Below are 14,431 nucleotides of genomic sequence, written 5' to 3'. Positions count from 1 at the left end.
ACATCTATGCGAATATGCACAAGTATGTATGGCATCGTCCGTGTGTGTGCGTGTGTGAATGTAAAAGATTGCCTAACAGGTTCCAAAGTAAAGCAAGCAAACGTTTGCTAGATTTTTTGAAGTCTGTAGCGTGCTATTGACACTTAAAGGGCTTGGCCACCAGTGTCTGGGGCCCCAGAGGCCACGAGCTCCTTGGGAAATGTTGCTTCCTGACCTGGAAGCCAACTTGGCAGACAGACTGCTAGCAAACACTGTCCGTCAGAATACGGAAGCCAGACCCGATCAGGCAAAACTTGAAAAGGTCCTTTCATGAGAAGCCCCAGTTGGCTTTTTCCAGTCACCCTAGGCCCGCGCGTTTTTCTGCGCTCGCCACGTGTGCGCAGGCGTGCGAGCCAGCGAGCGCTCAGACCCACCGCTCTCCTCACCGAGCGACTCTCTCAGGCTCGCCCACAGGAAGTGGAGGGATTGCTCCTCTCCAGCTTCTGAGGGGGAAAGAAAAAAAAAGGCGGGAGGACGAGGAGCAGCCTGGCGGGCGCGGGCGCGCCTCGAGGGGAAGACCTTGCGGCGGCAGGTGCAGCCCGCAGGCAGCAGCAGCATCTCCGCTCCGCCGTCGGGGCGCGTGCGCATCGGGCGTCCCCGGGCCCAGGCCAGGAGGTTTGAGCGGCGGCCCCGGGGGCGCGGAGGCGGGGGCGCGCGCGGGCTTGAGCGCGCTCCAGCTCCCTAGCGGCGCGCCGGCTGGGGAGGGGAGGGGAGGGGAGGGGAGGGGAGGGGAGGGGGCGGGGCGCGCGGGGCTGGGCGGCGGAGGAGCAGGCGCGCTGCGACCCGAGGGCACGGTGGAGCATCGCTCGCCCGCCCCAGAGCGCCCGTCTTAAGCCGGGCAGGCGCGCTGCAGCCTCCCTCAGGGCTAGCCTCGGCAGGCAGGGGCGCTCGCTCGCTCGCTCGCTCGCACTGCACTCCCAAGTCCCGCGCGGCGCGGCAGGCGGCCGAAGGACGCGGTAAGCGGCGGCGGGCGTCTGACTGCAGGGACCCACGGGGGGGGGGGGGACGGAGGGCTCGGGATCCCGGACGGGTGCGCTGCCCGAGGTGAGGGAGGGACGGCCCCCGGCTGAGGCAGCCCGACGCGGGGCTCCGTGGAGAGAGAGAGCGCTCAGGTTTGTCCCCCCTGAGGTGGTGTCCCCGCGGTGGCGGCGGCGGCGGCGGCGGCGGGAGCGGGTGAAGGGGACGCCTCTCCAGACGCAGGACCTTGCGCCGGACCCCGGGGCAGGATCTCCGGGTCCCCGCGGAAGGTGCGCGACGGGGGTGCATTGGGGAAGGGGGCGGCCCCCGGGCTGCGCGCCCACGCGGGACCTCTCGGTGACCGCAGCGGTGGACGGAGACAGTCCGGTCGCGCGTGGCCCGGGGCGGGCGGACGCGAGTGCGGGGCCGGATCAGGAGGTGGGAAAGCTGCGGGAGGGAGGGTGGGAGGGAGGGTTTGCCTGCTGTGGAGGAGCGGCAGGGCCCGGGATGGATGGATGCTGCGGGGCTTGCCGGAGGAGAGGCATCGCCGGCCGGCCGAGCGCTGGGCTCGCGGATGCAGTGCGTCCGGGCAAAAGGACGCTCAGAGGTGTCTCCAGTCAGGACCTGATCCGTGTGCTCCAAAATTGAGTTTGCAGGGTTAGGAAGTTGGGGACTTAGAATTTGTCACTCTGCAACACTTAGGGACAGGATCGCTGCGGTGCCTGTGTTGGGACCAGCCCTCAGCATCTTTTCCAGTGCTGAAGGACGTGAAGGGACAGAGGCAGGAAAGTGCTCCCAGTTCAGAAAATTAACTAAGGGGGAAACTCTGGGTTGGGGGAGGGATTATCACAAGGGAAGAAAGGGGTGACTTTCTTATTCCTCACCTTATCTGGAAACCACTATTGTGATACAGTGTCAGGACTAGTCACAGGCTTCTGTTTCACGTGATTGCCTTCAGAAAAGGTTCAAAGAAAAGCACTAAGGTTTTTGGTCATCTTAGGCTGTCACCTTGTACAACTGTTGTTTGTTCGCTTTTTCAAAACTAATGACAAGAATGTGTGGCAGTTTGCCTGGATATTGACAAATATGCCGCTAGTTCTGTCTATAATCCCACGTCCCCCCAAACAAGTACCTTCTTGGATGTAGACGTCCTTAACCCATATGCCCAGACCAAAAAAAAGGGCACTGTTTAAAAAAGACGAGAAAGTCTTCCTTAATTATTCTAATAGCATTACCAGTCACGCATTGTCCCTAGGCTTTTTTTTAAAATTATTAATTAACTAAAAAAATTCATACCCTTAAGCAGAACTTTATGTTAATCAAATTAAACGTGAGTTTGCAGTTTAACTTTTCCTGAAGAAACTATTTCTTGGCAGCTTGAGGTGCTTGATCTGACCATGTCTGTTCAACAACTCTTAAGTCTTCTAGATAGTGTTAGAGAGAAGGACGGATTTACCTGCCACCAGCAAGGTTAAGTGCACATCTACTGTGGTCGTGGAATCTAGCGTTCCAGGAACATTTTTAAACTGTGAGGAAGCAGTGTCGACATTTAGAACAACAGCCCAGCTTTGTTGGGCACATCTGAACAACTGGGCATTCTACTGGCCATTCTTCTGATTTTTTCTGCCACAGAGATCTGAGCTCTTTGAGTCTTAACTTTACAGTTTTGTGTTTGTACTGATACTTAGAATACTTGTTATAATAAATAAATTCAATAAATACATTTCATGACAAGATTTTTGTAAGGTTTTTTTGATGGGTTGTTTGATAGTTAACATTTCTGGTCATTTAAATTGAGATATTTCAAGGTACCCGTGAGCAGTCTTGAGTTTAGTTATTATTTAAATATTAAATAAATATATTATTTAAATATATTTAAAAATTGAGGGTAAAACTTACCCTCAATTCTCAGACTCTGTTTTAAAATGATTTATGGATCTGCATCTCAAACAATCCAGATTTCTTTATTAACTAATTCTTAATTTCCAGAGTACACCTGAAAATTGCTGACGCACACAAACAATGGCTTCTTTTGCCTGCTTATGCAATATATATTATACTGACAACATATGAGTTGGTGCTTACTTTCTGGGTAGTTCACCCTATATTAATCACCAAAAAAGCTAGCCATTAAAATAAGCAGTTTAAAAACCTTCTTCAGAATTTTTGGATATGCTTTTTTTGTGTGTGGTGTCTGGGTTATAAGTATGAATCTATAAAGGATTCAAGAATGCCATTTGTTGAGGTGTAGAGAACTATTTTTGTTTATAGTTTATGGTCTCTGCCTGCCTGGTTGAAGTACTAGAATGGAGACAGAGGTACCATTCTTCTTTATGTGCTTTTGTCTGGGTCTCCTTTCTGTTATCAGCTATCACTTTCTGCTGTCAGGCTGGGAGCGGGTCCTGATGCTGTGTCCACCTGTTTTTCTTTCTTTTTTTCTGTCCTAATGAAGTCATGTATCCATTGCCACGTACAAAGCCTGTAGATTCTGTGACAGACAATTTTTGTTCATGTGCTCTTTGCTGTACTATGGGCTGAAAGGTTGTGATTCTCAGAAGAGTGACTGTATATGCAAGGTTTTAATGTGTTTATATACAGAAAATTTTGTATGGGAGATCCTTAAAAGAGTGTCTTCACTTTAGACAATTTGGCTTTTTTTTTTTTTTTTAAATTGAATCAGACCCTTTAAAAATGTTTACTTTTCTTATGTGGGCTTAGGTTATTTATGTACCTCTTTCTGTCAGTGAAACTCATTAACCTGGTGTAGTGTTAATAGTCCCCTATCCTGGAAGCTAAGTAAAAGTGTAATTTGATAATCCTGCTAACCATACTGGATGCTTGTTCAATTATTTAAATGTTACTTTGCATACCTGTCTAAGGAGGAGCTACATAATCAAATCAGTTTGAGGAAAGTCTATTAGTCTTTAAAGTTGTGTTAGTCATATATTCTTTATCTGAAGCATTTCATGAACATATATTCTTTCCTCTAACAGGTATTTATTAACAGCATACCAGTTGCCAGTCTCTGTGCACTGAGATTATGCAAACAATTCTAACTATGGTAGTTTCTGGGTCTAAGAGGGAAACCTGCGTGATCTAGAGCTATAGGAACATTTTTTTTTTAATTATGGGGAAGCACAGTGTCTTGGCACTTAAACAACAGCTTAATACACTATAACATGTTTTGCACATCTGAGACAAAACAAGAAACTAATATTAATGAAACAGAAGAGCAATGTTGTTTAAGTGCTGTGGTATAAGTGTGATCCCAGTGCCTGAGTAGGGATTTGTGAATGGGTAGTTATCAATTCAAGAAGACTTTCAAGGATTCCTGGAAGGTGACATAAAATCAAGGTTAGCAGAAACAAGATCCTGGATGTTTGTTTACCATCCTGAGGGTTATCTCCCTCTATGCAGAGTTGCTTTTAAAAGAGGTGTGATATGCTGAGAGGTCAGCTTTCACAGCAGTCTAGAAGGATGGCTCTCAGAAATCTGAGACAGGAACAGCTTTTATGTTTTGGGATGACCTTGATAAGAGGACTTAATATATAAGTGTTACTTGAGTGAAGAAGAGGGAGTACCAAGGTAACTTAAGTGGTAGAGTCTATAAGAAGAGCAGGAGATGAGTATGCTGGTGGAATACAGAAATTTGGGATAAGAGACTGAGATTTGAGATGTCAAGGTGTCAGGTTCAGGTTGGGGCACACAGAACCTGAAGTGGTGTGGAAAGTTCATTAGAGATGTGTATGCAGTAAGTCATGTCACAAAGTTTTGTGAAGAGAGGGCCTAGGTTAGATAGTAAGTAGGTAGATTAGTGGATGGATGCAGGGATGACAGTTGTAGCATGTTGCATAATTGTAAACATTGAAAGTTGATGGGCTTACCAGGAAAGGTACCAAGAGTTAGTAGGAAAATAGACAACTGGGGAGATCCTAAAATTTGGCAACTGGATTGAGAAATAGAGACCAACAAAAAATGAGACCTTGGAAAGCAAGAGGGCAGGACAGAATGAGGGGAAAGGAGAGACTTTCAAGAAGTGAGCCATCGGGTGGTGAATGGAGGAGTGTTAGACAGTCCTGCTCTACCTTCACTCAGGTAAATTCTGTGTCCTGGGGATGGCAGTTCATTTTCTAGCCTTAGTCTGCAAAATAGGGAACAAATCAAGTGTTTTACAAGGCTTCTGTGAGATCAAAGATGATAGATAGGCTTAAGTACAGCATTTAGAAGGTTACCTGTTTGTTGCTAGTATGTAGAAGCAGCTTTAATGAAAACAGACCTTGGATTTGTGATTAGAAGACTCAGAGTGAATTTTAGTTCCCAAAGTGCAAGCTGGCAGGGTCTAGAGGTTATTTCAAAAACATTTATGAGGTGATCCAATTTGTAGTGCTTTGCTTGGGAAGCCAGTGGATTAGCAGATATTGAAAAATATGAAGGAAGCAGAGAAGCCAGCTCATCCAAGTCTTAGAAGAGAGGATAGGAGTTGCTTCCAGAGTTCTAGTGGGATGCTGAGTTCCCAGAACAGCCTCTGCTCCAGCTGAATGGTGTTTAAACATCAACTGTCCCTCAAACCGATGTTCTTGGTATTCTAGGTATGCCTTGGATGATCTCACAAGGTATTGATTGTTCATTTTAATAGAGTCTGAAACAAACAAAACTGAAGATAGATATCAAAGCTTAAACTATTTCCATCAGTTGCTGAGTGAAGCCTCTCTGAGGCATCAATCTATGAGTATAGAAGAATATCACTAGGAATCATTTCCATTGACTTTTTTCCCATTCCTTATTGATTCTATCCTAGGTCTCTGGGGTATCCCACCTCTGGGTCCTGACACTCAGGGGTGAGCTCCCTCTCAGGGTATGGGTCTCCACCAGTGCCAGTCATTAGTTGGTCACTCCCACAATTTCTGAGCCATCTTTCCCCCAGCACATCTTGTAGGCAGTGCAATTTGTAAGTTGAAGGGTTTGTGGCCAGGTTGGTGTCCCAGTCCTTCCCCTGGAAGTATTGCCTGGTTACAGGAGATGACTGGTTCAGGTTCAGTATCCCCTATTTTTAGGAGTCTTAGCTAGGATCTCCCTCATAGATTCCTGGGAATTTCCATTGCTCTAGGTTTCTCACTCATCCTGGGGGATGCACGCAGCTTCCAGTTTTCTCTCCCAGAACTCTCCCCCACCCCCACCTGATCTCTCCTGTTCCCATTCCCAACCCTTTTTTTTTCCAGCCCCCTCCCCTCTTCCATTGGCAATGTCTGTTCTATTTCCCCTTCAAAGTGAGATTCATGAGGCCTTACCTTGAGCCCTCTTTGTTACTTAGCTTCTCTGGGTGTGTGGGTTGTAGCATGGTTCTCCTTTACTTACAGCTAATACCCACTTAGGAGTGAGTGAGCACATACCAGCTGTTGATGGAAACAGATGCAGAGACCCACAGCCAAACCTTAGGCAGATCTTGGGGAATCCTGCCAAAGAGAAGGAGGAAGGATTGTAGGACCCAGTGGAGGTGTCAAGGGCACCACAAGAACACCCACAGAACCAACTAACCTGGGTTGATAGCTCACAGTGACTAAACAGACAACCAGGGAGCCTGCATGGGGACTGACCTATGTCCTCTGCATATATGTTACAGCGGTGTAGCTTCGTCTTCTTTGTGGGGCTTTTAACAGTGGGAGCAGGGTCTTTTTCTGACTGTGTTGCCTGCTTTTGGGACCCATTCCTCCTATTGGATTTCCTCATCCAGCCTTAATTGAAGAGGAGGTGCCTAGTCTCACTGCAACTTGATATACTATGGCTGGCTGATATCCATGGGAGGCCTGCCTGTATCTGAGGAGAAACAGTGGAGGAGGAGTGGAATGGAGGGGGCTGGGAAGAAGGGAGGGAGGAACAACTTTGATTGGAATGTAAAAATAAAACAACCAACCAAACAAACAAAACTTAACAAACTAATGTTGTATCAAATGTTTCAGAAGACATTTCCCAGTTATCCAGGGCCTTAAACTCAGTATTGTGAACAAGTTATGATCAACCTGTACAGCAATGAAAGGATGATCATGGAGTTTATTTTCTTTCCCCTCCTCTCCTGAAGTTTATTGTAGTAATGTATAAATATCCTTACTAGGGAATATTTTGAGAGTAAAATGTTAACATGTATGAATTGTTTGGCAACCATCCAATACCTGAACACTGTACATGTTGTTTACACATTACTTGAAAGACATTATTGTGATTGGTTGGTTATATGTAATTATGTTTAGCTCAAGTTAGTAGGTCTATTAGTCTATCATATCTACGGCTGATTCACACTTTTTTTTGTATAGCACTCTCAGTAGTGCATAGCTTTAGGACACATAAGAATTTACTGAAAAAATGAAATTTAATGTTTAACAATTTAAAGGTGAAATGCAATTTGTTATACTGATGGCTTTGAGAGACTGTAGCAATACTTTCTGTTATCAGTATCTCTCTTTGGCAGAGTTGACTTTCCGTGATTTTTTTTTCTACTCTGTTTACTTATAGTACATGGTCCTATTACTTGCAAAGCATAGAGAGCTGTGTGATTTCAGTTTAAGATTTTTGTTCTGTTCCACGTTGTGTGTGCATAAATCCCAGTATTTCACACTGGATATTTATTGTCTTTTTCAATACCCTCTTAGAGAGACTGCAAGGCCAAGTTAAAATTTGTCTAGAGTGTTACATGTAGATAGGTATTAAGCAGTGTGTAATAGCCAGAACAAAAAGGCTACTTTTGAGTTTATGAGTTGTAGAGTATCTAGGATAGCTTAAGTTTCAGGTTTGAAATCAACTGCTGGTTTCAGGCTAGAAAGTTGCCTAAGTTTTAAAGTATTTTATTAGATAGGAAGACTGCGTAGGAGGAACATTTTGGAGATCTTCATTATGGCCTTCGATTATTTATGTCAACTTGTAATGCTTTCAAGTTTCAAGTTTCAATGTTTTCAAGATTCTAAGTCATGTTTTAGCATTAAGTATTGAGTATACCTTGTTTTAATGGGAAGAAACTATGGAACTAGTATTTCTCCAAGTGAGAAAAAATGCAAGTGTATGCCCAAGTATCGGAAAAGTAAAATTATTTGTACACATTTGCTACAGTATCTGTAAGATGTTCTTTATGCTGCGTAACTTGAATCATATGATTATAAAACTTCAAAACACCTGAAGAAAATAGGGCCAACATTTAAAATTTGTAAAAATGCTTTTAAGGGCTAGGGAGATAGTTTAGGAAGGTAAAAATTTCTTCCACAAGCCTCAGCATATGAGTTCAGATCCTCAAAATGAACCTACAGCCAGACATGGGAGCATATCTGTAATCCCATGATTCCTATGGTGAGATGGGAAGTAGAGACAAGAGAATCCCTGGGTACTCACAGGCTATCAAGCCTGGTGTGCACAGTTACAAAAACAAGAGAGTTTGTCTCAAATAAGGTGGAAAGTGAGGGTTGAAACTCCAGGTTGTTCTCTGAGCTCCACACATGTGCCCAAACTACCAGAACACAGGCACACATACATTACACTACATATATGCATAACACACAGTTTTAAAATTATATAGTTGATATTTTGCTATATTAATTACAGACCTTATTGTATCATATAAATACTTTTTTTCAGCTGATGGTTTAAAAGCATCTCATTTTAAATAAACTAAACTAAAGGACTTTGCTATTCAAAGCAACATCAAAGAACATCCATGGGAAGAATCCTCTTTTGAGTAACCTATTTTGCAAATTCAAAGCTTTTTATTCTGCTTAAGTACACGCACAGCAGCAAAAACATGTGGACACACCTCTATAATTGAATGTAATTCAACCATCAGATTTTTTTTAGTCTTTTTGTGTAGCACAACTGATCTCAGATTTGTAATCCTCTAGTCTCAGCTTGCAGAATACTCTGTGTCCCCACACCTAGCTCGTTTATAAAGTTTAAACACCATTTCAAATGGGCTTCCTATTATTCTGCACCATTGCCATAAAAATATTGATAATGTAGAAGAGTGTTTCAAGAGGATTATTTTTTTAATTTCTAACAGTGACATAAATGAGTATGTGCTGATTCTTAGTATTCTGAAAGATCTGCCTTACACTGCAGGCATTGTACAACTTTACCTAAGAAACTTGGTCTGTGTGCTTTCCATAGCTTTATCCATTGTCCAGTTGGTCTGTCTACTGGGTAGGCTTTACAGCAAACTAGTCAAACAGGTTTGCCTGTTTATTTGACAGAGCTGGGGGAAGCAGGGAAAGTTATGGATAAAGACTAGGCTGACGCTGTTTTAAGGAAATTAATGCTAATCACTAACCTTTTTCTCGTGACTTTGAAAATATGTTGAAGATATTTATAAGAATATGTCATAATAGAGATATGATTAGGATAATGGAATCTAGAAGGGGAAATAAGATGCAGTGAATATAAGAATAAAGCGAGGACAACAGAGAAAGAGAAAACCTTGTTGGAACAACAGGAAAACATTCAAAGAAAAGCAGCCATGCTTCAGTGTTAGTCTCTGTGCTATTCTTTCTGTGAGCTGGCTGTGTCCCAGCAAGAAACTAGAGTATTGATCTGAGGGGGAATGTAATTAAAGCAAAGGTTTGCCTGTGGCATTGGCATGTGGATGGGACCTCTCATCCCAGAGCTGAGCTATATACTAGAGATATTTATGGGTGGGATTTAGTTACTTTCTCTGACTCGCCTAACCTTATCCTAGAAATGATAGTTATCTTTTAGAAAATAATAAGATATTCATGCAGATTTTCGTTTTATTTTTGAGGGTTTCATGTATCTCAAGCTAGCTGAAACTTACTGTGTAGTAGAGGATGACATTGAACTGCTGATCCTCCAGTCTCCATCTCCAGAGAGCTAGGATTAAAGGATTGTGTTTAACCATGCCAAACTAGCTTTTTTTCCCTATCTGTAGTTTACAAAACTGTGTGTTCTATCATTGTATTCGTGATCTGCCTCAGATCTCTGGCTAGGAGGCAGTAGAATATTACTGTAAGATGATATAAAGTCTTCAAGTTTTCAATTCACTTATTGAGATGACCAGTATAGTCCCTAAGACTTCAAAGGTAGGACCTCAGTTTCTTGCTGAGAGCCAGGTGCTGGAGGTATACCAAACACCTCATTTTCTGAAATCCTTCCATAGTCCTTTGGAAATTACACAACAAACGCCCCACCCCCCATAGTGTCCATCCCTTTCTTTCCCTCTTGATGGAGTCTCCCACCCCTACTCTGTGACAGTGTTCTTCATCTGCTTTTCTGGTTATTCCTCTGTCTTTTCTGGGCATTCTTTAGAACATTTTTTAAAAATTCTCAAACCTTCACTCTTTTTCTTCATTCCTTTGGTGAGGGTTATTTGTGCTTGTATACTAGATTTCTGTTTATAAATATATGGTCTGTAATCCCAGCCATGACATTTTTAATGTAATATCTCGAAGGCTTAAGAGTTCAAACTCAACTTGCAAACTATGTCTGGCACCCCTGTCTGCATCAGCCAAGTGACAGACCTTGGGGTTACCTCTGAGCTTACCCTTCTTTTGTCTTGCTTATTTAGTCTGGCCTACTCTTCTGTGCTTATTCTCTTAATAAAGCCCTCCCTTCACACTGCTTAGAACTCTCATTCACCTTCTGCTGTCTCTGTGTAGTCTTCTCACTCTCAACCTTAACATTATTACTGTCTCTCACCTTTGCCTTGGATCTCTTTGCATCACTGCTTACTTGCTGCTCACCCTTCATCTTCTTTAGGGGCCATTTAACTGTGCCCCTTATCTGAAAACACCACGTCTTTAGCCAACCTTCATGCCTACGCATTGTCTAGCTGCACCCTGAATACCCTTACTAGTCTTATACCCAATAAGGAGACAGCATGTATCCCTTGCTTCAGGCCATTTCAGTTCTAAAGTGCCCTAGCTTTCTATGGAGAGGTGGATAACAAGGAGATAAATGAAGTAAGGAGAATGGGTTAGTGGAGAAAATGGGTTAGTAGAGAGAGGAAGAGAGACACAGAGAGAGATTTTGGGGGTATAGCCAAGGACTTCGTTTTTGTGCCCGACAAGAGTTCCACCACTGAGCTACATCCCCAGTCTTTACTCTCTCATTTCAGATATTCACCTACCCAGCTTTTGACATTCAAGACACACCTCAGATTATTGTTTCCTTGTATCTCTAAACTTTTCTTTGGCTTTAGCCTTTGCATATATTGATGTGAGTTTAACATTTACTTCTGTCTACCTTCTCCCTCTAAGGAGAGAACACATCCATATACCACCTTGGATAAACAGGTCTCACCAAAGATAACGATATTCAAACATCATTAAATGTTATTTTTAGCTCCTCACAAGGTAGTGTAAGTAGAGAATTTTCCTAGGTTTCTGTACATAATGTTGATACTTTTGCTGTTTTCTCTCAAGCTTGATTATTCAAACATGAAATGTTTCTTTTTGGATTTTGGGATTGTCTGTGTAGAAACCATAAGGGTTACCAAGACCTCTATTCCACATAGTCAGCCACAGTAGGAAGGTTTGATCCATAGAAAAGTCATGTTGCAGAATTCTTTAAAGATCACATTCATGTAGGAGTATTTACTTTTAAATATACCTAATATTTTATCTAATAGATACAAGTGTATTCCCAAGTAATTCTGAGTGAGACTAATACAAGAAATAGCCGTAGCAGTAATTAATTGTACTTAGTGTTTGTTTCAGATTTATGTTTGATCGTGAGTGTGCCCAATGTCGTGAAATAGTAGTTGGGGGTGGGTTACATATGCTAGAAAGAAGAGTTGGATGCCTTTTAATTCCCTCACCTGGACGTTTTACGATAGCTGCAGATGTTGAAAATGCTACCCAGGTGGGGTGTTTTTGTTTTTTCCTCCTCTTCCTTTATTCTAAGCTTCTCCCTTGGTAATTACCAAAATTCTTGTTCAAAATGACTCCCCTTCCATCTCTTTCTGGGCAGAGTAGTAGAAGGGATGAGATTAAGGATATAGTTTAAGATTGAGACAAATTTTAATATATTTTAGCCCAGGAATAAAAAAGAAGAAAAGCATGAAATATGAAGACTATTAAAATCTATACACATTACCTGACTACAAATCAGGAAATTCCCATGGGAACTCAAAACAATCTAGGTTATTGCCATTGTTCGTAGTTGCCTACTATAGATAGATGACAGGACCCTATTGCTAAAGACACAACATAGTATGATTACAGGACATAGAGAAATCAAGCTGGAAGTGACTAGGAAGCTCTTCCTCCAGTGTAGCTTCTTGTGGGGATCTGCCCCACCAGGAACTTAGGTCACCTGTGAAGAGGTGGCCTGGAACTGAGGAAAGGCAAGTGCAGTGCTGCTCGCCCTTTCCCCAGCCTCCCTCTTACCCGGAGACAATCAGACGCAGCGGGGAGTTAACTCAAGCAAGAACTCATTTATTGAGAGACAGTAAGCCTCTTTTATACCAGAAAACCTCAGAAACCTAGGAGGGGGTGAAGGAACCAACCAATCATTTTAAAGATCACCCTATTTACAAGTTGTTTATGCCCTGACATCATCTCCTGTTTTTAGCATAAATAACTTGAGCTAACTTCCTCTCTCACTATTTGTCTTTAATCTCCATACAAACAACCCAAGCTAACTTCCTTTTAGCCATCCTTTGTATCTATTCTCTGTACAAACAGCTTAAACTAACTTCCTCTGGTACCATTTGTATCCACTGTCTGCACAAACTGCTTAAAGCTTAAGCTCTGTTTATCTAAATTGCTTTCGGCACCCTCTTTGTAGCCTATGTATGCCCCACAGCTTCTGTAGTTCTAGAAGGTACTGTGCAGGCTCCTAAGAAAAGACATCAGTAGTTCCATACTGGCCCCTGCAGCAACCTGCAAAGGGAGATGTGGGCACTGATAACAGTAGTGGGAAGCCTGGCATCTGGGTTAACCAAGAGCTCTCTTGATTGGATTTGAGGCCAGTTCCACGGGAGGGAATTCATGCTTGTTACTGTAAATGTAGTTAAGACCTATAGTTAGGGAGGTTATAAGACCCAGGGGGAACTTACTATTGTTTTGATAAATGGTGATTTTGTTGCACTGCTTTCTAAATACTTTATGTTCATAAATTTGTGCCCTTCTCAACCTTGGGCAGAGAAGCTTCTTAATGCAATGGGTCATGGTTAATGCAGAGAGCCATAACTGTTCAAAGTGCTGAGAATAATGACTGCAAATGCTCAGCCATGGCTGGGGTATCTATATTAATTTCTCACCCATAAGGCTCAGGGAACAGGATGGAAGAGGGAAGCCAGCAGAGGTAGAGAATGGGAAAGAATGCTGAGAGATTTCCTCAGGTCATGATATGTCTGTGACACATACGAACTTACGGCAGCTGTAGTTACCAATGTAAGACCTGCTCAACATAAAGCCAGACAAAATCCCACAATGGATGAAGGAGGGGCTACCATAGACCATAGCTGAAGAGCTCTTGGAAGTTGATGGCTCTTGTGTAGGGAGTAATTTTTCTTTGGGGAAGGGGAGTGGCCATTGGTAGGTTGCTTATGCCCCAGTGGATAGCTGCACACCTGAGCACATATAGGCAATAGTAATTGAACTAAGTGGTTTTAAACAACAAAAGTGTCGTGTGCCAGTAAAGGCATTGAGGGCTATGTATTACTTAGAACAGTTATCTTTTAAATAAGCGCACTTTGCAATGTTGTTCCAATGTTTTAAACTGTGTACAAAACATAGACACAAGCTCTTCTGGATATCCTTGCTCCTTACCCTGTGTGTCCTTTTGGAGATAAAGTTCTTCTCTTTCTTCAAGAGTCCTTATGCCAGATCCTACTGATGGGTTTACAGGTGGGTGGTAGGGCTAAGAACATGGTCTGAGACCTTTATAGTAGTTAATGCAGCCTTTATGGACCCTGACCACTTTATGATTTACATATATATATTTTATATATACATATGAAAATACTAAAATATATAAATACTAAAATTCCTTCACTAATCTCTCTCTCTTTCTCTCTCCATATACATATATGTATATAGGAAGGATTTTAGGCAAATGCAACCCTGTTCCTATTATAACTCCTAGTGTCTTCACCAAAGGTGAATCTTTGTGAACTAGGAATGTTAATTTCTTTGTGATCTGAGAAATTTAAGAGGTAATCCAGCCACCTATTCAACAAGCAGCCAGGTGCATGGTAGAAATCTACCTTGGAATGAAAAGTATTATAGTTTTTTTTTTTTAATAGTATAAGTATTAAAGGGCTTTTCAGTATAAAGGTTTAAGTTTAGTACTAAGGCTTTTCTGCTGTTTTGATTTGTGTATCCAAGAATTCAAGAAAATAATTGACCTGCTATCTGATATGTTGTAATGACAACTTTGGAAAGTCTTTACTGTTTCGGTCATGATATACTAGAGAGGATCAGGAAACCTGAGTGATAGTGTT

At 42.6% G+C, this 14,431-nt stretch overlaps 1 protein-coding gene across 3 annotated transcripts in view; it reads left to right on the top strand.

Moving 5' to 3' along the window:
- The first annotated feature begins 446 nt into the window (after nt 1-446).
- Nucleotides 447-14,431, top strand: part of Ugt8 (UDP glycosyltransferase 8) — a 72,026-nt gene continuing 58,041 nt past the window's right edge. The window contains exon 1 of one of the 3 annotated variants that reach the window (XM_052730624.1): nt 447-654. The gene's annotated coding sequence lies outside the window, so the exon portion shown is untranslated. Of the gene's footprint in view, nt 655-810; nt 996-14,431 lie in introns of those variants that run through there. The other 2 variants (XM_052730623.1, XM_052730622.1) reach the window with 2 other exon arrangements.

Source organism: Peromyscus californicus, unplaced genomic scaffold, assembly GCF_007827085.1.
Source record: "Peromyscus californicus insignis strain IS unplaced genomic scaffold, ASM782708v3 Scaffold_9__1_contigs__length_137607984, whole genome shotgun sequence".
Taxonomy (NCBI): Eukaryota; Metazoa; Chordata; class Mammalia; order Rodentia; family Cricetidae; genus Peromyscus; species Peromyscus californicus.
The sequence above is the reverse complement of the archived record's forward strand: the minus strand, read 5'-3'. Positions and strand labels throughout refer to the sequence as shown.